Genomic DNA, 12,538 nt, shown 5'->3' on the forward strand with positions numbered 1-12,538 from the left:
GTGGTAGGGAGTCACAGTGGCCATCCACACAGGATAAGCATGATTTCCAATAGTGGTATGGACTGACAGTGGCCATCAAGACTGGATAACGATGATTTACAGTGGTGGGAGGTATTGACATTGGCCATATCAGATACCTTCACTATAAGGAAATGGTATATATGGAAATAAATGCATGATGAAGAGGTTCTAGGGGAATTTTTTTGAAGAATATTTTGGCGATGTAAGTTATTACGTACAGGTGGCCCTACGTGGTGATGGATAATTATGTTCTGACATATTACAGATCTATGTTTTTGGTAATAGAGAATTGGTTACGACAATTGTATATTAATGTTAACTATATTTCATATTTTCAAATCAGTTACAATGACGATGATGACCTATATTGTGTAGTGGTATTGACATTACGCCTTCAAGGAGAGCGATGCTTTGTTCTTTGTGATGAAGACATGGTGACAATAGCAGGGGAGACATCGTGGCGATGGAATAATGTTGGCACTTAACGATGTAGTGGTCCTTTTTATATGATGATAAGGAAATAACATTGCAATGGCGATTTGGTGATATCCAATATGGCTTCAATGCCTGTAACTGACTGTTGTACGGTGGTAGAGGTATAGATGTAGACATCAATAACGATGTTAACCTGCTTGTATAGACGGAACAAGAGCGAATCTATTATTGATCACAATCCCTGGCGGACACCAATAGCAATAGCTACAACGCTATAGAAATAAAAGTACAACAGGAGGCACAAAGCGTGACCATGAAACCAAGACAACTGCAAAAAAAATTAACTATTACCGTAGATAATAAGTACATTGAGAGAAAGATTAACAAACAGAACACATGGCAATGAAACCATGGCAACAGTAAAAAAAATTCAAACAGCCATGACTGAGATACACAAATCGACATTTAGAACTGCGCGCAAATAAAATGTCAACGTAACGTAACCTTGACAACAATTGAAAAATCAATCAAATGCTGTCGTTTATATGAACATCAGGAGGCTAGCAAACAAAAAAATACTGTAAAACAATGACAACATCATTTTACAGCAATACTACCTTGATTTATATAGATAATAATAGAAAATAAAAAGGTCAAACATAATGACAAACAATAACCTATTGTCTAAAGGATACCAGCGACCTGCAAAATTGTTAATCGCAACAACAGCATCAGCAACAACAAACGGCAAATCAGACGGTGGCGCGACATACTACGATATCAGATTTATTTAATCAACACATTAACCAGAGCGGTATATCAAACATTCACAAAAAAGCTGGCGGTATAACGACACAAGAAATCTTCAAACTCACAGATTTATCAATAGTCTTTAAATACCGCAAAGCTGCAACATCTTAGCAACCTCGACATTACAGCAGTACTGCAGAAAATATAAAGCAAAATATAAAGTTACAACCAATCCTGACGTTGTAGCAGTTTTACAAACACCAGACAGAGCAAAACTGCCTTCAGTAAACCTTTCAGTATCGAAACAAAAACAAAAAAAAAAAAAAAAGACAAAAAACCCTAAAGATTCTGGTACAACCATGGCTGTATCCCTTTACCACTAATCAACCAAAATACCACAATACTGCCACAATATCACAATACTACCACAATATCACAATACTACCACAATAATACCACAATACCACAATACTGCCACAATACCACAATACTACCACAATACCTAGATACTACCACAATATCACAATACAGCCACAATACTGCCACAATACCACAATACTGCCACAATACCACAATACTACCACAATATCACAATACTGCCACCATATCACAATACTACACAATATCTAGATACTACCACAATATCACAATACAGCCACAATACTGCCACAATACCACAATACTACCACAATATCACAATACAGCCACATTACTGCCACAATACCACAATACTGCCACAATACCACAATACTACCACAATACCAAAATACTGCCACAATACCACAATACTACCACAATATCACAATACAACCACATTACTGCCACAATACCACAATACTGCCATAATACCACAATACTGCCACAATACCACAATACTGCCACAATATCACAATACTACCACAATACCACAATACTACCACAATGTCACAATACTGCCACAATATCACAATACTACCACAATAATACCACAATACTGCCACAATATCACAATACTGCCACAATATCACAATACAGCCACAATAATACCACAATACCACAATACTGCCACAATACCACAATACCACAATACCTAGATACTACCACAATATCACAATACAGCCACAATACTGCCACAATACCACAATACATATATACTACCACAATATCACAATACTACCATAATATATATATACTACCACAATATCTAGATACTACCACAATATCACAATTCTACCACAATATATATATACTACCACAATATCACAATACTGCCACAATATCACAATACTGCCACAATATCATAATACTGCCACAATACCTAGATATTACCACCATATCACAATACTGCCACAATACCTAGATACTACCACAATATCACAATACTACCACAATACCTAGATACTACCACAATATCACAATACTGCCACAATATCACAATACAGCCACAATACTGCCACAATACCACAATATTGCCACAATACCACAATACATATATACTACCACAATATCACAATACTACCATAATATATATATACTACCACAATATCTAGATACTGCCACAATATCACAATTCTACCACAATATCACAATACTACACAATACTGCCACAATACCACAATATTGCCACAATATTTTGATGCTACCACAATATCACAATACTGCCACAATATCACAATACTGCCACAATATCACAATACTGCCACAATACCTAGATATTACCACAATATCACAATACTGCCACAATACCTAGATATTACCACAATATCACAATTCTACTACAATATCACAATACTACCACAATATTACCACAATACCACAATACTACCACACTATCACAATACTACCACAATACTACCACAATACCACAATACTGCCACAATATCTTGATGCTACCACAATATCACAATACTGCCACAATATCACAATACTGCCACAATATCACAATACTGCCACAATACCTAGATACTACCACAATATCACAATACTACCACAATACCTAGATACTACCACAATATCACAATACTGCCAGAATATCTTGATGCTACCACAATATCACAATACTGCCACAATACCTAGATACTACCACAATATCACAATATTACCACAATACCTAGATACTACCACAATATCACAATACTGCCACAATATCACAATACTACCACAATATCACAATACTACCACAATATCACAATACTGCCACAATACCTAGATATTACCACAATATCACAATACTGCCACAATACCTAGATATTACCACAATATCACAATACTACCACAATACCTAAATACTGCCACAATACCACAATACTACCACAATACTGCCACAATATCACAATACAGCCACAATACTGCCACAATATCACAATACAGTCACAATATCACAATACTGCCACAATACCACAATACTACCATAATAAAACAATTCAGTATTACTAAAATTCCCTTCATTAATCTCCAGCGATGTTTGTTTGTTATTAAATATCGTCAATATAGAGTTGAAGGTAGCAGTGTTACCATAGAAACAGATAACTTTATTGTTTTGTTTATAGTCGTGTTGTATTCTGGTTAATCTTTTTATTACACAACTAAAAACGCATTTAACTTTAACAATATAACCCCTGAAAATCCTTTAATTGTTTGTGATAAAGTGACTTTGAACACATTGGAGTTTGGACAAATGAGAGGTAAAATAATGCGGCTTGTCCCACTGACTTGGTATCACATATAGGCGTGTGTCGTTATAGCCGGTCAGATTCACTTAAGTGTTTGAGTTAATTAACTACCAGACTATGTTCGTATCCTGCACATAATTAGTCTATTAGTGACGCACACATACGCTACCCTGTCGACTACACGTGAAATCTGTATGTATACGTCGTCGTTAGCGGAGTGTGTCAAACAATCTCGGGGTCGGTGGAATGTAAGGCGTGAAGGAAAATCTTAAGAATGTGTGTACGTGGTCTTATATAGAACGTACTTATCGAAACCGGATCAGCCTAAACGATGTTTGAGGTTGATAAAGAACGCTTTAAATTTGTGTAGTATATGTAGTTTTGGGAACTGGTGGAGATTATTCAAACTTTATCGGCTCTTGTTTTTTGTGTCATGCCTACGAGACTGAGTTGTATATCAGTACGCAGGATACGGCAATGACTGGCTTATCTTGCCAAAAACGAATTAATCCAGCCTGGAGAGCTACGTGACACATCATGTCTCCCTACAAATCAACTGAACTGTAAATCCGCATACCTGTCAATACGACAACTTCGTCCCATTTCTATACCTTATCTAAGTTATTCTCTATCTACTTTTTCACGTTTCTCCTTACAAATATTTCTTTTGTTCATATTAGTTTGGATTCAAACCGGTTCAGATCACACACATACACTTGACGTTCAGTCGAAAAAGTAAAACAGTAAAAATATGATCGGTTAATTTTACATCTTCTCTCAATCTTTTTTTATCTTTTGGGGGGAGGGATGGGGCGTGTCTGTTTGTATCGGAGAGTTTTGATTTCCCCAAGTCCTCTACTAGAATTAAACACTCCAGGCCCTTGGCGACGCAGAAGAGTCCTCAAACGGCAAAATGGTTTATTGATAATGATGTTAAATTATTTGACTGTCATCTTATTGTAAAATATTCGATGATCTGTTTATCTTTCGCACAATCCTTCGTCCATTATTTCATCGACTTTGGATTGTAAATTAAGACTGCTCGATATTTTTGTTATTTCTCAAAAAAAAACTGGTTTTTTAAAAAAAGATTTCTCACGTTACAAAACAACCACATTGTTAATAAGATATGTGATAATTGGAGTAGGAATTTTCTTATAGCAAGCTTAATCACAATGCTTCAGTAATTTTCAATATGGCTACTTAAATAGGGTCTTCATTGTCATGTTATCCACAGAAATTCAAAGACATTCGTTTGATATACTCTAACAGAATTTATTATCAAGGATGCGGTGAATATACCTGTATTGTTCTCAAAGTGCAACGGCAAATTGTACCCTGACTGAAATTTCACCGTGCATATAGTTAGAATATGATATAACTGAGAAAATGATTTGAATGTTATGTTGTTTCACAAAGACCATCACACGCAATATGATTCCATTGATGTCTGCATATTACATGCAGCAATATTCAAATATTGAGGTCACAAAAACCTCATTAAAGGTTGGTTTCGTGTTTTATGAACACTTTCACCATTGCAAGTCTTGATAATAGTTTCAAAATGCATGGTATTCATTAAAAAGGACCTACACCGGGAAACACACGAGTTAGATGGTATTATAAACAGGTCGTGTAACTGTTGTGTTCAAACGGGTTGGGAATCGTCATCGATTATTGGACTTTTTGATTGATTATCGATAGATCAACACACATAGAAATGTCAAACATTACATATATATATAGATATATATATATAGAGAGAGAAATATAACAGATATGATCTTTCTTTTTTTAATGGCCTCTAATTGTCATATCCTCTATTCTTGTGCATTTGAATCCAGGCATATTCCTGGCTGTCCGGCCCCGTTGTCCGATCTAACGATCGACATAGTCTTTTATAAATACTGTCCACATCAGCTTGGTTGTAACTAGGAGAACCTAAATCCTTTTCGTGTTGTTTTGTATTACAATTATTAATGAATTACTTGATCACGAGGACACGTCCTAACGAGATTTAAACGACTCTTTAATCACCAGTTGTGAATGCTGAATAAATCCGTTATCCGTGTTATTATTGAAGCGGGACTGCAGCTGTACACATCTGTTTTATTCCAGCAGTGTTAACTTTTGGCAAATAAATCATTAAGGAGTAAGCTACCCTTTAACATGAAAATTGTCCTTCTCCTGAATAAGTTTTTTACCGAGAGATGTCCGATCTTTGTGTCTCGTACCACACAGAAACACATGTCACACATCGATCTCGTAATATGGGCTTTGTTTTTACTCGTAACGAATATGTTAGCGTTAATTGTTTAAAAGCATATTTGTGTAATACAAGATTAGAATCAGGATGGAATATATTAATATTCGGAACGCACACACCAGTGTTGGATTTCGTATGGCGCTAGATTTATCGTTTAACTAATGGTTTTGCATTTACTACAGGACACATCGAACATATGTCGGGTTTCATTTAATTAAAATAAATACATGATCAAAGTAGATATTCTACTGGATTTGAGCTGTAAATAAGATCGCCTTCTGTCCAGCTGTAAGACAATCGGGGATATTTTTTATTTTCTTGTCTTTAACATTTCCTTCCCAAAGCTGCATTATCGTGTTTGCACTTTACACATGCCGGAACGTATTCAAAACACCCTTTCCAATTCGTAACTCCTGAGAAACATCACAAATACCCGGAAATACAGGTTGAAGACAATGTTTCCAACGTCTCTCGAGCGTTTCCTGCGGTCGCGTCGTGCCTTTCAAGACTCTCCCTTCGGATTTGGTCGATGAGAAAATACATATTTTACATTGAGTATTTCCGTTTCTTTTTTAAGTATTGTGTTTAATTACTCGTTAAGCTACAATCAATGAATTTACGTTAGGTTTGAAATTCATTCCTTTTTCATCACAACCTGCTTGTATGTTTTGTGTTGTCTCAGACTCAGTAGAAGAGAGAATTATAAAGCCTGTGTTGTAATTAGAATCCAGATGTACTCAAAGTGATTTAAAATCCTACTGTATCTAACAAAAGTCTTTTCCATTCCAAAGGTACAATTATATATATATTGATATACAGTTTATCAAAGCATTAAAGACTTGGTCCTGTTTACAAACTCGAGGTACATTGTCAGTTAAATAATAACACAGCTCCTATTGAAACAAGCCGATGGTTTTACAATATACAGTGTTAAATAACAATGGTTTGATCCTAAGTATCACTGGTTAAAGTAATAGCATTAAATATACACGCGATCACAGCAAAATGATTCATCCATTATTCCTATAATAATTACTGAATTTATTTTACTTCGTTATTTATAAAATAATCAAATTAAATGGGACATATAGATGTTTTTCATTTGTTTGAATGTTTGAATATAGCTACTGGGATGTCCAAATATTCTGAAAGAAAGTAATAGCGTTTACGTGTAGTTTTCAGTGTTTTTCACCGCGAATGATTTAATGTATAAATCTTCGCAAATACGTTATTTACTGTACCGTATGATAAATGAAAAAGTGTAATTAAATCAAGGATTTATAAGGTAGACATGATTGAGCCGAGTATGTCACGATGGCCGAGTGGTTAAGGCGTTGGACTTGAAATCCAATGGGATCTTCCCGCGCAGGTTCGAACCCTGCTCGTGACGATAACAGGTGATATTACATGTTACATTTTGTCCTGAGCATAAAGATATAAATTATATTTACGATTTATTTGATTTGTGTGTGTGGTGATTATTTATACGGTAAGTCTTCTAAAGAAAGTGAATAATTCTTTATTTTTTTTTATCGCAAACGATATTATATACTACATAATAGGATAGATGCAAAATTGTAATTTAATCAAGGATTTATAACGCTGAATTGGCTCTGTATGTGGTATGTCACGATGGCCGAGTGGTTAAGGCGTTGGACTTGAAATCCAATGGGATCTTCCCGCGCAGGTTCGAACCCTGCTCGTGACGTTAAATACATATATTTTGTCTTGAACATTAAAACCTATTTAACTATTTGTGTATTGTTAAGTGCTGAAATTTATACGGTTAGGGTCTGTACTCTATGTAGCATATTTTCTCTAGACATCAAACGTTGTGTAGCATTTGTTGTACCAATGGTCAAAGTCTCGGCTTTGTATATATTAAGTTAGTCAGAGAAGAACTGATGCATGAAATACTACAAAATACATCTCATGTCCCTTCGTAGCATTCTCATTTAATGTAAACATGTATTGTATTAAAATGTTGATTACGTCAACAATTTGTGTGTATGTGTACTTTAAAGATAACCATTGGAGCTACCTGGTATTATGTATTGCTTATTGTAGCTTATCTTGATAGATTATTACACGACTTTGTCGGTGTCTGACGAAAGGCTGGGAGTGATAAAACGACAAATCTAAAACCAGTGAATCGTCCCGCGCCGGACCTTCATTGTTGATATCTCCTTCTACAGTTGTAACAAAGATGCTAAAAAAGTGAGAGTATTAGATATACGAACAACATGTAAGCACAATAATAATAATAATAATAAAAGATAAATAAAATAAAACAAAACCAAAAAGAGAGAGAGAGAGAAAAAAAAATATGAATAATCATAGTCCTAACTCGAATAAAATAAGTTAAGACAAATTGATATTCTTGAAAAAGTACGACGATAACAAGACCAGGTGTTCCGCAAGAGTAAGCGTCTTCATCGACGACACCTGTGACATACAATACCTCGCTCGGATATGAACATAATTGACGCATTGATATGATATAAGCTATAAACGTGTATTTACTCGTTTCATATTGCACCACGTCGTGGCTGATCTAAATACATGACATGCTTGAGTAAACAATTCATTGTTTATGATATACCACTGTGAACGGATGATTAATACCTTCCATACATCTGCAAAATATCATTTAAGGCAACACGTCTAAAACATTAGATATGATTGTCAGTTGTCATTTACATCAGAATTAGGAAGTGCGAATTGTTTCAGTAGACACCGGCATTCCCTGTATGAGTAGTACCTAGATATGTAGAAGAAACGTCCATTTTGCAATCAATTCATATTTACATCGTTATAACACTTCAATTGCAACATATGGACAGATAGTAATCAGAGACACACACAGGAATTGTACACAGACTCTTGACGATCAAGTAGTTACATTAATCTAATTGGTTGTCATAGCTCTGGCCGCTAACACAATATTCGTGCTTTAAATATCTACATGCTCGCCAACTATACATTGATAATAATGTCCAGTTCAATTTCTATCAACGCTGAACATCAAACTGTTCTACTTCATACAACGTTTGAATTTCTAATATTGACTCGGAAATCATTTCCGGTTTTATCGTCACTTTTATTTCAACGCAGTGTCAAACTATAAACAACAGCCTGTTCTTTTTGAAAATTAAACGTTAGAAAGTCAAGTATATTCCAAGAATGAAATGAATTCAGACATCTCGCCATAATCGTAGAGGTTAAGTGTACGTAAAACACATTACATAAATAAAAATAACATTGTTATCATTGTTTGTCGCAGCTCACTCTACAGCAGTACTGATCATCAATCCATCTTAAAAACAACTATACATCAGGCAAATAACGACAGTGAAAACTTTATACATCAAATGGAGAAGATAAGCAGCTGTATAAATAAAAGTTTAAAAACAACAACAAAAGTGTCAAATGATATATGAAACTTGAAGTATATAACAAAATATCTTCAATTAATCTGAACAAGGAAACTTGAAAAAATAGAACAAAAAGAACACACGTTAAGCATTGTTGATAGAAATGACAACATTGTAAATTGATAAAAAAAACCAAAGCTGACGAGGGTTATATCAATACAGAAATTAAGACAGGAGAGATACAAGAAAAACAAGTGAAGAAAATAAAATAGGAGAGATAAACGAAAAGAAAGAAAAAGGAAAAAATACAGGAGAGATAAACAAAAAGAAAGAAAAAGAAAATAAAACAGGGGAGATAAACTAAAAAGGAAAAGAACAAAACAGGGGAGATAAACGAAAAAAAAAAAAAAAAAACAGGAGGGATATACAAAAAGAAACAAAAAGAAAATAAAACAGGGGAAATAAACGAAAAGAAAAAAAAATGAAACAGGGGAGATAAACAAAGAGATAGAAAAGGAAATAAACCAGAGGAAATAACTGAAAAGAAATAAAAAAAGGAAACAAATAGGAGAGAGAAACCAACTTTAGAAAAAACAAAAAAAAAAAAAAAAAAAAACAGGAGAGATAAACGAAAAGAAATAAAACAGGGAAAGATAAACATAAATAAAGAAAAGGGTATAAAAAACAGGGGAGATTTAGAAAAAGAAAGAAAAAAGAAAAAAAAACATGAGAGATTAACAAAAAAAAGAAAGAAAGAAGGAAAAACATTAAAAAAACAGGGGAGATAAACAAAAAGATAGAAATCTGGATAAATATAGGAGACATTAACAAAAAGAAAGAAATAAGAAATAAAACATGGGAGATAAACGAAAAGAAAGAAATAAGAAATAAAACATGGGAGATAAATGAAAAGAAAGAAAAAAGAAATAAAACAGGGGAGATTAAAAACAGAGAGAAAAAGAAAATAAAACAGAGGACATAATTGAAAAGAAAAAGAAAGAAAAAAAAATAGAAGAGAAAAACTAAAATTAGAAAAAAATAAAATAAAACAGGAGAAATAAACGAAAAGAAAAAAAATGGGAGAGATAAACAAAAAAAAAAAAAAAAAAAAAAAAAAAAAACAAAACAACGAAAAAGTAGAAAAAAAACCAGGGGAGATTAACAAAAATGAAGAAAAAAGAAATAAAACATGAGAGATTAACAAAAAGGAAAGAAAGAAAAACATTAAATACAGGGGATATAACAAAAAGATAGAAATTGGGATAGAAATAGGAGAGATTAAATAAAACAGGGGAGATTAAAAAAAGAAAGAAAAAGGAAATAAAACAGGAGAGAGAAACGAAAAGTAAGAAAAAGTAATAAATCGGGGATGAAAAAGACAGAAAGATGTAAAAATAGGACAAACAAAAAAGGAAAAAGAAATAAATCAGGGGAGATTGAAAAATAAATAAATAAAAAAATTGACATAAAACAAAACAGGGAAATAAAAAAGAATTAAAACAAATAAAAAACAGGGGAGATAAACAAAAAGAAAGAAAGAAAAGTAAATAAAAATGTAGTGATAAACAAAAAAAGAGAAAAAAGAAATAAAAATGGGAGATAAACAAAAAGAAAGAAAATAAGAAACAAAAATGGGGAGATAAACGAAAAGAGAGAAAAAAAGTAAAAATAAATAAATAAATAAATAAAGAGAAGAGATAAACGAAAAGAAACAAAAGAGGAACTAAATCAGGAAAGATAAACGAAAATAAAGGAAAAAGAAATAAAACAGGAGAAATAAACAAAAAGTAAGAAATAAGCCATGGGATATTAAAAAGAAAAAAAAAACAAATCAAGGGAAATAAACAAACAAAAAAAAAGGAAAAATAAAATAAAATATCAGAGATAAACGAAAAGAAAGAAAAAAGAAAACCGGAGAGATAAACAAAGTAAGAGAAAGGAAATCACTAGCAATTATTCATTACATTTTGTCTTTTTTTTCAAAGAAATCAATTGGAACAAAGCAGGGCTAATTATCAATTGTGAATGAAAAGATAAAACAGACAAAACATTAAAAAACACTCTTTATCTTCCACTTTGACATTCTGGAAACCAAGCAACATCTGGAAGGTACTGTAAATATTTGTTGTACATTGTATCGATAGATGTTCTACCGCAACAAACGATTACTACCCACTCTTATTTTGAAGGAAAGGATAAAGACAATAAATCCACTATGGCTAAGAAATAGAGAATACATGGTCAATTAATCAATGTATTTAGGTGTAAGTCACGTGATGATTTGAATTTCCCTATTGTGAATTTTCCATTTCTCGATAGAAATATCCTGCATCACAAACCTGTGATATTTACATGCCATAGTTGATTCGATATCCAAGAGCCTATTCCAATCATCACGATTTTCGTACAAGAAGTCGTCACCTGACGGACGAACTCGTAACACAGGGGTTCAAAAGATGCAGGTTGATGTAAATTATGGTAGTGTTTTGGTTGCCACAATGATCTCATTTGGAAATGTAATATTTCTGTGTGTGTGATATAAAAACTGGGCGTGTTTAGTGCTCGTTAGTGTACCTGTTAGCTCCGTTGTTGTATACCTTGTTCTCATTTGAGAACGTGATATTACTTACTTGGAGTGACCAAGGTCAACAAGGCGGGTGTTGTCGACGAAGCGGAGGACGCTTACTCTTTCGGTACACCTGGTCTTATTCTCCTTGTACTTTTGCAAGAGGCTGCGTGCTCATCGTTCTTATGTTCATTTTTTTGCCCTAGTTTTTTGGAATTTGAGTTTGGATATTATTTCTATTGGTATTTTCTTTCTTTATTGTTTTTGTATTTATCCAAGGTTGATAAGTCACTGATTTTCTGCACGTATTCCGACAATGACAGTGTTAGTAGTTTGCTCTCATTGGCGAATACAGCAAAGATAAATGTGGAGTGTATTCCGACAATGACAGTGTTAGTTGTTTGCTCTCATTGGCGAATACAGCAAAGATAAATGTGGAGTGTATTCCGACAATGACAGTGTTAGTTGTTTGCTC

At 33.6% G+C, this 12,538-nt stretch overlaps 2 non-coding genes across 2 annotated transcripts; both read left to right on the forward strand.

The window, feature by feature from the left end:
* The first annotated feature begins 7,431 nt into the window (after positions 1 to 7,431).
* On the forward strand, positions 7,432 to 7,513 carry Trnas-uga (transfer RNA serine (anticodon UGA)). The gene has a single exon. It is a non-coding gene; the product is annotated as a tRNA-Ser (tRNA).
* A 236-nt stretch (positions 7,514 to 7,749) lies between these two features.
* Positions 7,750 to 7,831, forward strand: Trnas-uga (transfer RNA serine (anticodon UGA)). Its single transcript has one exon. It is a non-coding gene; the product is annotated as a tRNA-Ser (tRNA).
* Positions 7,832 to 12,538: the final 4,707 nt, after the last annotated feature.

This window comes from Ylistrum balloti, unplaced genomic scaffold, assembly GCF_031769215.1.
Source record: "Ylistrum balloti isolate Yb309-2 unplaced genomic scaffold, AGI_CSIRO_Ybal_v1 Utg371608, whole genome shotgun sequence".
NCBI classification, from domain to species: Eukaryota; Metazoa; Mollusca; class Bivalvia; order Pectinida; family Pectinidae; genus Ylistrum; species Ylistrum balloti.